Genomic DNA, 18,413 nt, shown 5'->3' with positions numbered 1-18,413 from the left:
AAGTAAAAACAGGATTTGAAAAAGGAGAAAAGAGAAAATATGTAAATCAATTATAGTTTTAAAGTATCTGAGATCGTGCAAAAGATTAAAGCTTCACCTGAACCTTGACGACATTATTTTATGTTAAGGATACTTAACGTTTCTTTTAAAAGATTCCTTCCTTCAAGAACCAATAAATAATTCATATTTATTATTTTATTAGCTTGGTTGTTTCTGCTCATTCTTTCTCTCTCTTTTTCTGTTGCTTCTGTGTTATTTCTCTTTCTTCCCTTCATTCTTTGCTTCTTATTTTTCTTTCTATCTTTTTCTGTTTCTTTCTCTCTTTCCTTCTTTCTACCGTTGTCATTTTACAGAATTAATTGGCTTAATCGTGTGACAGAGTGGAAGCAAAACCTTAAATGAAATCAGAAATGCGCCACTTCTTTCATCCAAGTCAACGTGTGAGCTACTTTTAGGTTTGAGCATCACGGCGTTGCCTCTGGAGTTGATCCACTCTGACCCGTTTTCTACCCGGTTCTGTGAGATTTTAGCGTTGCAGCCTAATAAATATCAGTTTGATTTGACATCTCCTCACTTTCAAATCCTTCCAGGTACACTAAACGGTGCCAGACCGCGACGGGGAGGGCGTCGAGCCCATCCGATCGGCGGAAAGAGAAAAGATAGATGGATGAATTGCGGCGAGTGGGGGAGCGAGGAGGGGAGCAGAAAGATGAGAGCAGACAGTAGTGAGGGAGGTAAAACTGAAAGCAGATGGCGGAGCTGGCACCTGTCTTCCTCTGAAATCTGTTTGGAGCTGTTTTCCACATGTCTTAAAAGGAGAGAGAGGGGGAAAAAAAGCCAATTCTGCATGGCATGCCAGAAAAAGACACTTTCTGGTTTTAACCCTTTGTGACTGTGCCCTCCCTTTTAGCTTGTCGGCCATAATGGGACGCCCCCCTGTGAACGGGAGGAGCTGCTCTCAGATCCTTCCATGCCGCCTCACCCGGGTCTTGTAAGCAAACAGAGGGCGCATTCAGAACAGGAGAGAGTCTCATTTAAAGCCTTAATCTGCAGGCCACATGCTCGACAACGGCAGAGGCCCAAGCTCGCACGCGCACGCACGCACACACACACACACACACTCTCTCTCTCTCTCTCTCTCTCTGTCTCTGAGCTGCCAGGCCGACCCGGGTCTAAACATGGCATGTGTTTGGCAAGAGACGAACTCGGTTCCAGGTGGCTGCATACAGAAGTTGCAATCAGTTTGAACCCTCTTAGGTCACTCTCATCCACCAGGACCCTTCTGGTGTTTTTACATGTCTCAGGCTGTTTGCAGCCAATCACAGGCACTTCCCATTACAGACAGAGCAGTTACTGTAGATCCAGTAAAGGCAGGGGGGAGGGCGCGGAGGAGGGGAGAGTCAGCAGATTTGCCGTGAGACAGAAGGTGGTTTCCGTTAATGTATGTGTATAAAAAAAAAAAAAAAAGGAAGAAAGAAATGAGTAGTGACTTAGAGGCCTTTAATCAGGTTGTCTGACAGACTACAGCATAAAATGGGCTTTATTCAAAGCTGTAACTAGGCTGTTTTAATCTCAGTTCATCTCAATGCGGTTTGTTCACACAGGCAATTCACAACAAATGTCTCAAGGCACTTTAACAAAAAACACGCAGTCAGCTCAGTCCACTCACACTGACGGATTCAGGTGTTTTCACACAGTGATGGAACGATACAGTTTCAGTTTGTCATTCAAACAGGTTGTTCTAAAGAAACCCAAATGATTGCTGGGATTCTTAGCAATCTCTCGTACTGACAGTAACAACAAAGGAGATGACAACTGCACTGCAAAAACACAAAACCTTAGTTTTTAGTGAAAAAAAACTAAGGTTTCATTGTGCTCTTGAAATATGACAAAACTAGCTTTCAAAGATTTATTCTGCAAGACACAGGAGCTTGTTTTACATCAATAATCCTTGAATACTGACTTAAAGTTACTAGTTTTTCATTTATAACGAAACATTTTTCCATGTCATAAGCGTAAAATTCTTCCAATGGAACTAGAACTTTTTTTATTAATCATATTCAGGAGTTATTTTCGCAAAACAAGCTCCTTTGTCTTGAAAAAAAGTTCTTTGTAAGCTATTTTGCCTCATGTCAGATGTACTAAGACACAACTCTGTCTTGATACATTTGAAACCAAACAAAAAATACTTGGTAATATGTTGTGTTCTTGCAGTGGACCCCTCAGCAGGGTTGGGATTTTAGTGGTCATTATGCCACTGAAAATGACCAGCTGACGGGAACCACAATACATCCACAGTCTACATGTGTCAGATTTTCCTCTGGCCTAAAACAAACAACACAGAACTTCTCAAAGATGCAAGGTTAGAAATTAGCTTTAAAAAATGACGGAGTATTCCATGATCAGGTGACTTTATGGACAAAAATTGTGACAACCGCATGAAGTCCATTACTTAATCTGTTTTATTTATTTATTTATTTATTTCATTATTAATAAGTTTGATAATTGTGATAGTGTTTTCAAAAGTTTCTATGAAAATCAATGAGTTTACTATATCAGCTGCTTTTTTGTTTTAAATCTGCATTTTATTGCTTCTTTCTTTGAGTATGTTGACAAAAAGTTACTTACATTTTTTCCAGATAGTTGTCGTCTTTCAGTTTGTTTTTCTTTTTTTTACCTTCTGTGTGTGTGTGTGTGTGTGTGTGTGTGTGTGTGTGTGTGTGTGTGTGTGTGTGTGTGTGTGTGTGTGTGTGTGTGTGTGTGTGTGTGTGAACTGCAGCCGATTAATAAACTTCTATGCTAAATCAAGTTAAGATATGTTTTATTGTTTTTGACAAACAAAAGCAAGTGTTTTTCATAGAATACGTGAAAACCTAATTATTTATTGATTGGTGCCGATTATGCAGAATATATTTGTAAAAGACAGGCACATATTCAAATGTAATCAACATTTTTATGCAATATTTTATCAAAAATTAGCCTTTTTTTAAATGTTTTGCTCTGAAATGGCAGATTTTTATTTTTGCCCATTCAACTTTTTCTTTTTTATTTCTGTGATTTGTCCATAAAAGTAATTTAAACTGAAAAATGTTTCACTTTTAAAACATTTCTCCCAATTAAGAAGTGATGGCGTCTTCGTGACATATTTAGAAGATGGCACAAATGAGTCTCTGAAGCACAGTCACAGCAACGCGAAGCTTTCGCTCCTCGTCCAAATGGACGCCGAGCTGTTTTGCCGCCTGGCTCCAGAGCCTTTGTTTGTGGCACGTCGGCCACAGGCGCAGCTGTGGAGGAGAAACGGGGCGGACCGCAGGAGGAAAAGGCCGCTCTGAAACCAAAACGCGTCCCACAGCTGAAACGCCACGGTCAGAAAGGCACTGTTCGTTCTCAAAATGACAAATGCAGCCACAGAAGAAGACTTTGGCCGAGTCTCTGTTAATGGCTGTGCTGGCTGGCTACTTATATTAGTCATGTTTGCATGTTCACTTTAGCCCCATCTGGCACAAATCTAAAATTTCTCTTTTCTAGTTGTGAGTGAAAATAGTTGTGGCTACATTTTTATCAATTTTTTAAAAGTAGATCATGTTTGAATCAATTAATGCATTTTTTTAAAAACAGTTTGTACTTCTTGAAGCATTTGTTTCAGGAAGTACAAACTGTTAAGACCTTTCGCCCTTCAGCAAGGCATTTAGCGTCAGGTTGCCTACTGGTCTGCGTATGTGTGAGTGAACAACTCTGGTGTAAAGAGCTTTGAATGGCTAGCAGGACCAGGAAAGCCTTATATAAATGTAATGAATAGCTTTTAATCTAAATTTGCTGAGTTAATTTAAAATAAACTGACTCCCAAACTTAAAGTGGAAGTTCAATTGACACAGTTGACGTCAAAATTGCCAAAAACTTCAACTGGGTCCATCCTGATCTGTATTTATGATACAAATCTAACTGTTGGTGCTTTAATAAGCCTGTTAAATTCCAGCCAGTGTTTAAAAATAACTAAATTATTTAGCTTTATCAATCTTTAAAATTCTTTTTTTTTCACCTGGCTTGCTCTCGTGTTGCTAAAATTAAGCAGAAAATAAGAATTGGTTGCTAGCAAGTTTGGCTTTGGCTTAAGCTAGCTAAAGCTGTAAACAAACTTGCTGCTCAAAAACAGAGCTCTGTTAAACACAAGTCTTATGGCGCTTCATAACTTTTACTGCACTTAGGTAATCATTCACAAAACAATTTCTAGAAATATTTCAGGCTTACTGTTCTCTGCTAAACTTGAAACACAATAAATAGCTGCAGTACAACAAACAAATTCTATATTTTTAGCACTTTTTGGTCAACCAAATTAAAGTAGCAAATGTTCTAATATATTAAGTTTACAAACTAAAACACTGGGTTACAATGTAAATAATTTAAATTGCTGTTAGTTTCTACCTTCCCATTTTTTTTATTGTGGCAAATTAATAAACAGTCTATGAATACATTTCCTCTTTTTTTCATTTGGTTTTTCATATTTTATGATGAGTGTAATTTATTTCTGAAAAAGAAATCAACCATTTGCTTCTGCCTATTTTTTTCGATGTAATTCACAATCACGTCAGTAGAGGGTGCCAGAGGACACGCATCTGCCACGTCATCTATTCCAGTCTTTAGAGCTCCTGGCTCAATGGCTGTAACTTCAGTGCAAAGGATTTAAAGGAAACACGTGCATTAAAGGTGCACCCCCCCGCACCCCATCGCGCTGATCCCTCATTAAAACTGTTGTGAAAATTCATTTTTTATAAATGTTGAACCAGAATTTATATTTAGATTTTACCTCCTTCTTCTAAGTGAAACACTTAGAAGAAGGATTAGAACTCATCATGTTCTAATCTAGTCAGATAATGGATCTGAAAGGATATTCTTGATTTCCTTCTGGTTTATTTCTCTTCCTTCTTCATCATCTCCTTGCTGTAATAAGTATACACTCCCATCCTTACATTAAGAGGTGAACCTGCCCCCCCCCCAAACAGCACATGATTTCTGATTTGTAGCCCAATGCCAGTCTTGTATCCTTTGTGCTTTGTGATCGGACCTCCGGTTGTAAGTTTTGGTGCCTACAGACTTTTTACTGTCTTTGGAAAAAAATCCGTTCTCGCGCTCATCCAAAGGAAACGGCGGGCCGATAAAGACAAAAGGTGCCGAGGGGAAATAAAACAAATAAAGGAAGAAGGAAAGTTGGCGTTTACGTGTCGCTGCAGGATGGCACTGCCCTATGAAGATTTCAGCGTCTCGCTCGTGTTGGTGGCGCCCAGAGGTTGTTGCCATGCAACTCAATGTGGCTCACACACGCACACACACACATACACACACAGGCTGCAACAATGGTCTGCTTTATGAGGTGCCCACTGATGCCATGGTAACCCCCTTCGTTCTGGGCAAGGCGGGCAGAGCAGCGTGCCAAAAAAATGCCAGTTCTTTTGCCCCCACCTCAACCCCCACCCTCTCCTCCAACCACGTTGCCCAGAAACCTTTTGAAACCTAATAAGTGAAACCAGTGGGCAGACAAATTACCACGGGAGAGTGTGTGTGCATGTGTGTGTGTGCGTGTGAGAGAGAGAGAAAGGAGAGAGCCTGGGGGAGAAAGTAAACATTTTAGTGTATCCTGTCTCGGTTTGGAGTTGGGGGGGGAAAAAAGTCATAATGGAATATCAGAATGTCTCTACGGCCACCCCGGTTTTTACGCACTTTGAAAAATGTCTCGGATACGAAGAGATGGAGTTCTTACAGTCGACTTTATTGCAACAAGACTGATGGAATAGGAACTTTTCTGAGTTACGAGCGATGGTCAGCGGCTAACAATGCCTGTTCTGCTAAAGTAGAGGTGGTTTTTAAAGGGACAGTATTATGTACAATCAACTTTTATGAGTTTCACGTCATGTTATAATATTTCCTCATCAGAAACATACCTGGAGTGTTGCTTTGTTTCTGTTATGCATGTTTGAGAAATCTTTTAATCTACCCTGGCACATGGCAGATTACAGAGCAGCCCTCCCAAACAACCCCTTCAGACTAGCCAGCAGCAGTTAGCAAACAGCAGGTGGAACTGAGCATCAGCTGACCTCATTACAGGAGCTACTTTTCAGTCCAACGCTGTTCAAAATGTTCTTCAAGGGTTAATAGAGCAGCCATGTTGTGAAGACGGAGCATCAGAAACAGGAGTTTTTAAAGAGTTTTTAAATGTTAAGGCCCGATTTCAAGGAGCTAAATTAGGAAGTCAAAGTTCTTTTAAGCTATGTTTGTTATATACATCATTTTTTATAACAACTGAAGGTAACATAATTACTTGATGGCGCTATAAAATGATTCTATGTGCCTGGAAAATACAAATTAGTGCTGCTCCTTTAAGGGAAGTTAGTGTGTCGCAGTGTCGGCAGAAAGATTTTAGATGAAGAGCTCCTCCACAAAAATCAAACGTTTTGTTGTGTGTGTGTGTGTGTGTGTGTGTGTGTGTGTGTGTGTGTGTGTGTGTGTGCATGTAATAGTGCGGTTTGCTATGTCCACTCCAATATCCCTGCAGTTTGTCCAGGCAGGGCGCCCGGTACCTGTGCTTATAGGCCTCGCTGATATTAAAAGCAGGAGTGACTCATGGCTGGAAGCTGCTGCTGATGATGATGATGAAGGAGGGAGGAAGAGGAGGAGGTCTATAGCTGGGGTTGCTCTATGGAGTCTCCCATCCAGTGCTTTTAAATTCCAGGAATTCTAGTCAATCTTGCCTGGATCTCACACTATTAGCCATATTACAGCCAGTTACAAAAGGTTTCTGCTTTCTTATATATACTAGAAACGATAATCTACTTCATTGATATCTGATGTGATGGAGCAACATAAAGAACAAATACATCTGTATTACTATAATAACCATAAAGAAAATGATCAGAGGACATCCAGTTCAAGTTTAGAGTCCTACTTATGGAGTCAAAGAAAGTGAAAATTTGAAGCAAGACTTGGAAAATCAATCATTTAATCCAATCTGACTGATATTGAGTTATTTTTGCAAAGTGGGAAAAAGCAAAAAGCAGAAGATCTCAGTCTGGAGATGTTCAAAGCCACATGTGCACGCCACACTTTTCAGATTTTCCACTTAATCATACGTTGCCTTATATCGATCTAAAACCTAAAACGGCAGTAAGAAACACACGAAAGTTTGCGTTTGCGATGTAACAGAACTGAAAATCTTCCACTTTAAACCTGATTGCCAAGGCTTCGAGCAGAACCTTCTCCGGCGACATCACGGTGAAAGGCGGCGTTAATGGCTCCCGCCTGGACGAGCCGTCAGCGCCTCTCAGTGAAGCTGCAGACAAACAGGACGGCAGAGACTAAACACACACAGACGGCAAAGACGGCGAGCTCAGATTCACAGAGACAGACAGAGAACGACAGCATCACATGTCGGCTGTAAACAGACAGACAGATAAAATCTTCCGTCCCGTTGGACCGAGTCCAGAGCTCAAACAAAGGGGGCAGACCCAATTTTCCTCTCAGACGTTCCTTTTTATTTTCTATAACAGGCAGAACTAAATAAAAATCCACAATAATGCTGTCCTCATGTGAGACGGCTAACTGTTTATACCGCAGGAGAAAACGACTTTGGTTTGTTTTTACTCCGTTCATCAGCAACAGATTTCCCCCTGGTCTGCGCGCGCAGCGCGACGAGAAGAGGCGATGTTCGCCACGCTGAGAAGAGCCTGGGGGAAGTTATCACTCTGATTTTTTTATTTTTTTTTTTTAAACCTGGGTATGAACAGATACATTTTCACCACGTGGGACTATAGTAAAAGATGATTATTCTGTTGGCCGGAGGGAAACATTTTGGCTAGCTCACTAGCAAACACAAAGAAACACCGTCGAGTTTCACAATCACACGGTGCCCCGAAATTATCTTTCAGTGGAACATTTTGTGTATTGCTTGTGAACATTTACATGATGAATAAATGTTAAGATTTAAATTCTAATGCTAGCTTGAAACACATTACCACGGTGTGTGGTTCAAAGCTTAAAGACATGGGGGGCGGGGGGAAGTAAATCTAATAAACAAATTAATCAGCAGTCAAACAAAATATTCATACATTCAGGGCCGTGCAGAGACCACTAAAGGGGCAGGTGCTCAACAAAAAAGGGCACATCTAACCATATTTTAGGACAGAATATTAACAAAGGCAACAGCTTTCAGAGTTTAATAAACTGATAAATTACAAAATTGAGATATACAATCAAAGCTAAGGAGAATCTCTACATAGAGCATACAACTATGGATATGTAAGATATTTTATTAGTAATTTCTTTCTGCAGGTCTATTTTGTTATAGGAAAGTTTTGCAATATTTGCAATATGAAGTTTGATTTACTTGGAGTTATATTGTGTTGTTTAAGTGTTCACTTTATTTTTTTGAGCAGTGTATATATATATATATATATATATATATATATATAAAAAAAAAAAATTCCCTTCTCACCCTCCGCGGGTGGTCTGTTTCATCCTCTGAGCTCGGGTCCTCTACCAGAGGCCTGGGAGCTTGAGGGTTCTGCGCAGTATCTTGGCTGTGCCTAGAACTGCACATTTCTGGACTGAGATGTCTGATGTTGTTCCTGGGATCTGTTTGAGCCACTGCTCCAGTTTGGGGGTGACTGCCCCGAGGGCCCCGATGACCACAGGCACCACTGTGGTCTTCACCTTCCAGGTCTTTTCCAGTTCCTCCCTGAGGCCCTGGTATTTCTCCAATTTCTCATGCTCCTTTTTCCTGATGTTGTAATCACTTGGTATTGCTACATCCACCACAACGGCTTTCCTCTGTTCTTTATCCACCACCACAATGTCCGGTTGGTTCGCCATTACCATCTTGTCTGTCTGGATCTGGAAGTCCCACAGGATCTTAGCTCGGTCATTCTCCACCACTTTTGGGGGTGTTCCCCACTTTGATCTTGGGGCTTCCAGTCCATATTCTGCACAGATGTTCCTGTACACTATGCCCGCCACTTGGTTATGTCGTTCCATGTACGCTTTCCCTGCCAGCATCTTGCACCCTGCTATTATGTGCTGGACTGTCTCAGGGGCCTCCTTGCACAACCTACACCTTGAGTCTTGTCTGGTGTGGTAGATCTGAGCCTCTATTGCTCTGGTGTTTAGGGCCTGTTCCTGGGCGGCCAGGATGAGAGCCTCTGTGCTGTCCTTGAGTCCAGCTTTCTCCAGCCATCGGTAGGTTTTCCTGACATCAGCCACCTCAGTTATTTGTCGGTGGTACATCCCATGTAGGGGCTTGTCCTCCCATGATGGTACTTCCAGCACCTTGTCTTCTGTTCCCCATTGCCTGAGACATTCGCTGAGCACATCGTCTGTTGAGGCTTTGTCCTTGATGTATTTATGGATCTTGGATGTTTCATCCTGGACAGTGGCTCTCACACTCACTAGTCCTCTGCCTCCTTCCTTACGGCTCGTGTACAGTCTCAGGGTGCTGGATTTGGGGTGGAACCCTCCATGCATGGTTAGTAGCTTCCTAGTCTTAACATCCGTGGCCTTCATCTCTTCCATTGGCCAGCTAATTATTCCGGCAGGGTATCTGATTACTGGTAAGGCATAGCTGTTTATTGCACGGATCTTGTTCTTGCCATTGAGCTGGCTTCTCAGGACTTGCCTTATTCGTTGGAGGTATTTGGCTGTGGCTCCTTTCCTTGTGACCTCATCGAGGTTGCCATTTGCTTGTGGTATTCCCAGGTACTTGTAGCTGTGCTCTATGTCTGCTATTGTTCCTTCTGGGAGTGAGACCCCTTCTGTGTGGGCGACCTTCCCTCTCTTTGTAACCATCCGACCACACTTCTCTAGTCCGAATGACATCCCAATGTCAGTGCTGTAGATCCTGGTGGTGTGGATCAGTGAGTCGATGTCTCGCTCGCTCTTGGCGTACAGCTTGATGTCATCCATGTAGAGGAGGTGACTGATCGTAGCCCCATTCTTGAGTCGGTATCCGTAGCCAGTCTTGTTGATGATTTGGCTGAGAGGGTTCAGGCCTATGCAGAACAGCAGTGGGGACAGAGCATCTCCTTGGTATATGCCACATTTGATGGACACTTGTGCAAGTGGTTTGCAGTTGGCTTCAAGGGTGGTTTTCCACAGCCCCATCGAGTTTGCAATGAAGGCTCTTAGAGTCCTATTGATGTTGTACATCTCTAAGCATTCAATGATCCAAGTGTGTGGCATTGAGTCATAGGCTTTCTTGTAATCAATCCAAGCGGTACACAGGTTGGTGTGTCGGGTTTTGCAGTCTCGGGCGACTGTGTGGTCTACAAGGAGTTGGTGTTTGGCTCCTCTGCTATTTATGCCTATGCCCTTCTGTGCCTTGCTCATGTATGTATCCATGTGCCCGCTTATCTTAGCCGCTATGATGCCTGACATGAGCTTCCATGTTGTAGAGAGACAGGTTATTGGCCGATAGTTGGATGGGACTGAACCCTTCGAGGGTTCCTTCTGTATCAGGATTGTGCGCCCTTCAGTTAACCATTCAGGGTGAGTCCCATTTTGTAGCAGCTGGTTCAGTTGAGCTGCCAGTCGCTCATGGAGGGCAGTGAGTTTCTTAAGCCAGTAGGCATGGATCATGTCAGGTCCTGGTGCTGTCCAGTTTTTCATACCCGAGACTCTGTCTTGGACATCTGCCACAGTGATGGTTACCGGGGCTTGTTCAGGGAGGTTGCTGTGGTCCTCTCGTAGAGAGGTTAGCCACTGTGCATTGCTGTTGTGGGACGCCTCCCTTTCCCATATGCCTTTCCAGTATTGTTCAGTCTCCAGCCTGGGTGGGTCTGCTCTGTTGTTATTACCCTGCCATTGAGAGTACACTTTAGCTGGTTGGGTGGCGAACACAGTAAAAACGGGTCCCAGAGTTTCTCCTCATCTTCCAATGGTGAACCACCCCATCCAGGGTGGTTCTTCCTTTGTGAAATGTTCAAAATCTGGGCCCAAAGTCTTTCTTCTTCCTCCTACGGTGAGCCATCCCGTCTGGGGTGGTTCTTTTGTGTACCGTTCAGAACCTGGGTCCAAAGTCTGTCTTCTTCCTCCAACCGTGAGCCACCCCGTCCTGGGTGGTTCTTCTTTTGTGTACCGTTAAGAACCTGGGCCAAAAGTCTGTCTTGTTCCTCCGATGGTGAGCCACCCCGTCCGGGGTGGTTCTTCTTTTGTGAACCATTCAGAACCTGTCCCAAAGTTTTTCCTCCGAAGAACAGGTTGAGCCACCCCGTCCGGGGTGGTTCTTCTTTCGTGCACCGTTCAGAACCTGGGCCCCAAGTCCTTCTTCTTCCTCTGACTGTGAGCCACCTCGTCCGGGGTGGTTCTTCTTTCGTGCACCATTCAGAACCAGGGCCCGACGTCTGTCGTCTTCCTCCGACGGTGAGCAACTCCGTCCGGGGTGGTTCTTCTTTCGTGCACCATTCAGAACCTGGGCCCCAAGTCTGTCTTCTTCCTCCGACGGTAAGCCACCCCGTCCGGGGGGGTTCTTCTTTCGTGCACCATTCAGAACCAGGGCCCAAAGTCTGTCTTCTTCCTCCGATGGTGAGCCACCCCGTCCGGGGTGGTTCTTCTTTCGTGCACCGTTCAGAACCTGGGCCCCAAGTCCTTCTTCTTCCTCTGACTGTGAGCCACCTCGTCCGGGGTGGTTCTTCTTTCGTGCACCATTCAGAACCTGGGCCCGAAGTCTGTCGTCTTCCTCCGACGGTGAGCAACCCCGTCCGGGGTGGTTCTTCTTTCGTGCACCATTCAGAACATGGGCCCCAAGTCTGTCTTCTTCCTCCGACGGTAAGCCACCCCGTCCGGGGTGGTTCTTCTTTCGGGCACCGTTCAGAACCTGGGCCCCAAGTCTGTCTTCTTCCTCCGACGGTAAGCCACCTCGTCCGGGGGGGTTCTTCTTTCGTGCACCATTCACGACCAGGGCCCAAAGTCTTTCTTCTTCCTCCGACGGTGAGCCACCCCGTCCGGGGTGGTTGTCCATTCGTGCACCGTTCAGAACCTGGGCCCAAAGTCTTTCTTCTTCCTCCGACGGTGAGCCACCACGTCCGGGGGGGTTCTTCTTTCGTGCACCATTCACGACCAGGGCCCAAAGTCTTTCTTCTTCCTCCGACGGTGAGCCACCCCGTTCGGGGTGGTTGTTCATTCGTGCACCGTTCAGAACCTGGGCCCCAAGTCTGTCTTCTTCCTCCGACGGTAAGCCACCCCGTCCGGGGGGGTTCTTCTTTCGTGCACCATTCAGAACCAGGGCCCCAAGTCTGTCTTCTTCCTCTGACTGTGAGCTACCCCGTTCGGGGTGGTTCTTCTTTCGGGCACCGTTCAGAACCTGGGCCCCAAGTCTGTCTTCTTCCTCCGACGGTAAGCCACCCCGTCCGGGGGGGTTCTTCTTTCGTGCACCATTCACGACCAGGGCCCAAAGTCTTTCTTCTTCCTCCGACGGTGAGCCACCCCGTCCGGGGTGGTTGTCCATTCGTGCACCGTTCAGAACCTGGGCCCCAAGTCTGTCTTCTTCCTCCGACGGTGAGCCACCACGTCCGGGGGGGTTCTTCTTTCGTGCACCATTCACGACCAGGCCCCAAAGTCTGTCGTCTTCCTCCGACGGTGAGCCACCCCGTCCGGGGTGGTTTGGTCTTTCCTGATCCTTTGAGTGATCTGTTTTGTTCGGGGTCGTTTTGTTTTTGGGAACAGTACTTCCCAAAAATAGCTTGGAAGCTGTGACGTTCCCAGAAACCTCCCCAGCTGGGTCGGTTTGATCAGTTTGACTATCTGCAGTCCTGTTTTGTGATGTCTCTGTAGACTCAGGATCTGCCGCCTGTTCAACACAAACTCTCCCAGCCGGGTCAGCTTGTGGTTTGGGACGGGATGGAAGTCCATCCCAGAACCAATCTCTCTCATCGTCTCTATCCAGGTCAGCTTGTGGTTTAGGACGGGATGGAAGTCCGTCCCAGAACCAATCTTTCTCTTCATCGTCCTGAGTGGTCCTTTCGTCCGATTCATCTATTCTCCTTTCGTCTGGTTCATTTCCTGGGAAGAAGTGATCAAATACCTTCCTCATTCCAGTCGTCACCAGATATCCAATTCCTAATCCGAGTGGGAGAACAAAAGGGTATGGCATCTTTGAAACAATAGTCAATACACACAAAATATGAATTTCAGAGAAGCGTTTGGATTCTGGCTGATGTGTTGAGATTCCAGTATTCAAAGCCTCAGAAGTCTTTGATCTGCTGTGATGAACATGATGTCATCTATGACCTCATCAGTGAGCTTGCTGTAGTTTTGGAGCAAGGTCTTGCTTCTGATGGTTGCTATGGAAACAATCAGATCAGTTCAGCCTGATTCAAACTGCAATAATGACTAAATATTTAATTAGTAATATCTTTTTCATTTATTTAACATGATTTAGAGCTTGGTTTTCTTTACCTGCTGCGTTATAAATGTTTTTTTCCCCATTATTATTTTGGTTCTGGCAGGAAATTGTTCAGATTTTATAAACATTTGAAAAGCAACATTTTCTCTAATCTTTAACTCTCAATTTTTATATATTTTTTTACTATCTTGTTCTGAAATTTACACACCTCCAGACAGACCTGTGCAGAGACCACTAAAGGGGCAGGTGCTCAAAAAACAAGGGCACATCTAACCGCCTTCTAGGACAGAATATTAACAAAGCCACACAGCTTTCAGAGTTTAATAAACAATTATAAATTACAAAATTGTGAGATATACAATCAAAGCTAAGGGAAATATCTATACAGAGCATACAACTATGCATATGTAAGATATTTTATTAGTAACTTCTTTCTGCAGGTCTATTTTGTTATAGGAAAGTTTTGCAATATTCAAACCCGCAATTTAGCAAGATATGTAAATCAGAGCTGGACCACCAGACATTTTATGTCTTTACAGAATTACACTATTAAAATATAAACAAGGGCACAATGCAACCTTTTAGTGACAGTAATCTATAAAACAAAGAGCTGCCTGTTTGCTGCAGTGGAGATGAAGATGGTCCATTCAGGAAAGCAGAGCTGCATCAAACTTTAATGTGGAACTGCAGAAAAAAGAAAAAAATAAAAGCAAAAATTGAATTGTTAACGCATGTCACCATGAGAAAAACCTACTGCGTTTTGCTTAAAAAACTTTTTTTTTAATTAAAATCACACATTTTTGTCTCATGAAGTGAAAAAGTTGTTTGCAAAACAAACTAATTTGTGCATGTCAGAAATCTTTTCTTGATAGTCTAAATTTTTGTTAGTGACTCGAAGTTTTGCTTGTGATTCACACATGAGTCGTGGGCAGGACCCAAAATCGCAACAAAAGATTTCTGATGTGTGCAAATGAAAGTTTAGCAAATAACTTTTTAAGTTCACAAGACAAAAATTTGTTATTTAATTTTTTTTTAAGTTAACAAAACTTTTCTTTTTAAAAAGAAATCATTACAATTCCAAAAGTTTTGTTTACAGTCTTATTTTACTTAAATGAGGTTAGTTTTCTTTTCATTGAATAATTGGGGGGGGCGGGGAAATTAACTGCATTCTCTGCAAACCAGACCCTAAACTTAAAGTCTGGGTTGAGTTTTTTCCCCCTTCATTAATGACATCAGCAGCCTAATGTCTGTATGATAAAAATTCTGAATCAATAGATAACAGTTTGTCCTCACCTGGCTGTCTCCTCCCACTCAGTGGTTCTTCAGAGAAAGGCAGACGCAGAGGCCTGTCAGTGTCTGTTGTATTTCATTACCTCTCTGCTTAAACCGCGACTCCGAGCTGAAGCAGAAACAATATGTTCAACGTTTTCCGTCATCTGACAAGTAGCAAGTCTACTCCACTTTATTCACCAAAAACGTTTTTTTTAATTCACCAAAAACTGTTCTGTAATCTGGAACGTTCGCTACGTTGAGCTCCAGTTAGCCGCCTTATCTCACTGCGCGAGAGGCAACTGCGTCATGCGTCACGGGAAAAAGGTCAAAGGTAATAAGGTGACCGGCTTATTATGTTGTACAAAAAAAAATAATAATAATAATTTTAGTACATGACATTATGTGTCAGAAGAGGGCTTAGGAAATAATAATACAAAAAAATAAATAAATAAATAAATTTGACCAAAAGGGCACTTGGGGGCAAGGAGCAAAAGGGGCAGGTGCTCAAGCGCGCCCAGCCCCCCCCTCTTCACGTGCCTGCATACATTCAATAACTTAGAATGTTATCAAGAAGTTTATTCATTTCAGATTAAGTACACACAGAGGAATGTTTGAAAGATTTTATTTCTGTTAATAATGGCTTAATTTTTCAGTTCATGCAAACATGACATTAAAAAAAAAAAGAATATTACATCAGACCAATAAAAACAACCATTTTTAATACAGAAATGTAGCTTTAGAATAATTTATTCAATATGACTGCAAGTAATCACCTAGTCTTGCTGTGATATTAAAAAATATAGAAAATTCATCAGTTACACAAAAGAAATCATCCTGGAAAGTTATTATTATTCAGTAAAGTCTGGGGGGAAAAAAATCACTTTTCTACCTTAATTGTAATATAATACAACATGTAGAAAGTTTGCTGATCTGGAAATTAGAGATTTTTATTTATTTATTTTTTGTTGTTTCATCTTTATTATACAGGTAAATGTCACCGAGTCCCAATCTCATTTTCAAAACCAACCTGCTTAAAGTAGATGTGCAAGACAGTGTGAAAAATGTTACAATGTCATTTTAACTAAAACAAAAATAAAATGCACTTTTTTTTCTGATGTGGAAGAAGTTGGCCAGAAGGTGGTCCTCCCATAGGTGACAGTGTCAAGATGGAAAGAGATCAGCAATCACTTCAAAGGATCAATTATTGCTTCCCATAAATCTGGAAAAGCTTATAAGGACAAGTCAGTCAAAGAATGAAATGCAAATGGGTTAACAAAAAGTATACAAAAGTGGAAGACATGATCCAGTTCTTCCAAAATTGACGACGTCGCAATGGAAAGACATCAGCAATGATCTTGGAGAAGTTGCCCATCAGTACAGGAAGGATTTCCAAGGCCATTCATCAAAAGAACTGAGTAAAAGTAAGATACTCAGTTCTTATTTGGCAAAGAGGACCTGAAAAAAAATCATTGGGAAGTGGAGACTAGTCTTCAGAGGTGACGACAACATCCTTCCAAAAAATGAGACTGAAGTAGTTTTGAATCACCAGTTAATAACCTGACACACATTTTCACAAACTGTGGGATGAGAACGTGAGAGTGAGGAGGAAACCCAACGAAAAGTGAGGACAAAACCAGCCATGTGACATTTATCATCCCATGTTTCTCACAAACTTCGAGACAAACTAAGGGTCACATTATTTTTTATTGCAGTCACAGGACAATAAAAGCAACCCCTTGTGGATTTTATTGTTTTCTACACTGGAGCATGGACTAATTTTCTGACAGCTCATCACAAGATGAAAACCGCCAAGCAGCCTTTTCTAAATTGAGTTCGAATGACCAGTTAAACTCACACGCATGTTTTCCGATTGTGGAATGAAAACCCTGACAGCCCACTTAGGCATGAAGAGAAAGGCTCGTGTTGAGCTAGCCACATCTATTTTGCCTTAGGTTTCTTACACCGCAGTGTGTTGTGTTATTATCTGAGGTTGTTTCCACCTAATTACAAAAAGATATCTAATAATACTGACTAATTTAAGGTATATGGTGTAGCTGAAGGAATGCCGAGTTGGTTTGTAGGCACTTGTGATTTACCTTGTGTTGTAGATGGAGTGGTCGTGTAAAACTATGCCTAATTTTCTACCACAAATCAATTTCCCCATGGGGACAAAGTATTTATTTATCCATCTATGCCTCTGTACAGCATGGACACTCTCCTAACAGACCACACAGGTACAAGATAACGAGGTACAAGTCAATATATGAGCATGGCACAGATGGGAATTTGCTGTGACCTTGAGGTCTGAAAACCACATCATCTTAAATTGAGCTCCCCTCGGTCACCTCCTTTACACAAAGGTTATCAAGTTATAAGACAAGAATGTGAAAGGTATCGATTTATTTCACTGTTCCATCAAACCAGGAAGTACCAAAAGGACACGGTGTTGTCATTTGGGTTGACCAAACCATATCCAAGAGAGGAAAAGTAAGAACAACTCAATGGCACAATCAGTGAATGTGTGTGTGAATGGGTGAATCTGATTGAAAGAAGTGTGATGTACAAAGCAGAAAAGAACATTGATAAATACCAAGGGCTTTAAAGAGGAACAGGAGACGTGATGGACAGTCAGTTTCATTGGAGCTGTGATCCAAAACTAGAATAGAGGGGACAGCTGATAAAAGAATAACATCTCAGATTTATCTCAAAACGGGAAATAAATAAGGAACAGGAAAATGAGGATCCCTTTTACAAATGATGTTATCTAAATATGGTTTTAGCAGTGCTGTACCAGATCAGGTAACTGATTGCGTAGACAACACCTGAAAGAGCTGGCCACCATAGTAAAATTATATAAAATACGTTTATATGTGCATTTTTGTTTGTTTGTTTTTTGTGCTACCCCCGCCTTTCTACCGACCTGATTGGGCCGCCTCACTGAAAAGGCACGCCGCACTTTTCATTTCTGTAATTCTCAAAAAATGAGGCAAACCACGAATCCTTTTCAACATCAACATTAGTGAATTTGACACCACATACACTATTCTATTACAGTTCAGACTTTTTTTTATCTTTATTTTATTATGGTGGTTGACAGATCCAACTCCCACAACAAGATCCCCATAAAACAGAGTAAGCTGCTCGTATCAAGCATGTATTTAGCTTTGACCTGCCATGTTGGCCGTCCACTGAAGCCCCCTTCAGCAACCTGGCACAAACATCTGAGCTTGGCTCAGGTCTGCCCCTCTGCACCCCCCTCTGGAACACGTATATCGGGGTCACGGCAGATAGATATCACAGACTGGCAGTGTTTGGGAACATACGTGCTGCTCGGATGAGAAATGTGCGTGGCGCTACACGTTCATGCTAACCGCGTTCGGCAGTCTGCAGTGCGGGAGTTGGTGGCTCGCACATGGCAGCGGGAGCGTTTGGACCGGTGGAAGGAGAGGCACAGCTGCTTGGAGAGGGCCTGCGTGGCATTTCTGAGCCCCTTCTCCATCCAACACACACGCACAAAAACACACACACACACATATACAGAGCAGATCACTGTACTGTATGCACCCATAAATGCACACCCTCTTTATCGCGCACACGGCAGCAGCAGCATCCCGGTTGCTCGTACCTTCAGATTGGTGACTCTAGCCATGTTTCTCCCCTCTTTACATTTACTTATCTAATTATCAGCACTCCTGGGAAGACGATTCTGGCTTGAGAGAGGCGGCGTGGCAAGAGTGTGGAATGGCGTGGGAGAGGCAGA

The sequence above is a fragment of the Poecilia reticulata genome, chromosome 8 (genome assembly GCF_904066995.2).
Source record: "Poecilia reticulata chromosome 8, P_reticulata-male-v2, whole genome shotgun sequence".
NCBI lineage: Eukaryota > Metazoa > Chordata > Actinopteri > Cyprinodontiformes > Poeciliidae > Poecilia > Poecilia reticulata.
Note: the sequence above shows the minus strand (reverse complement) of the source record.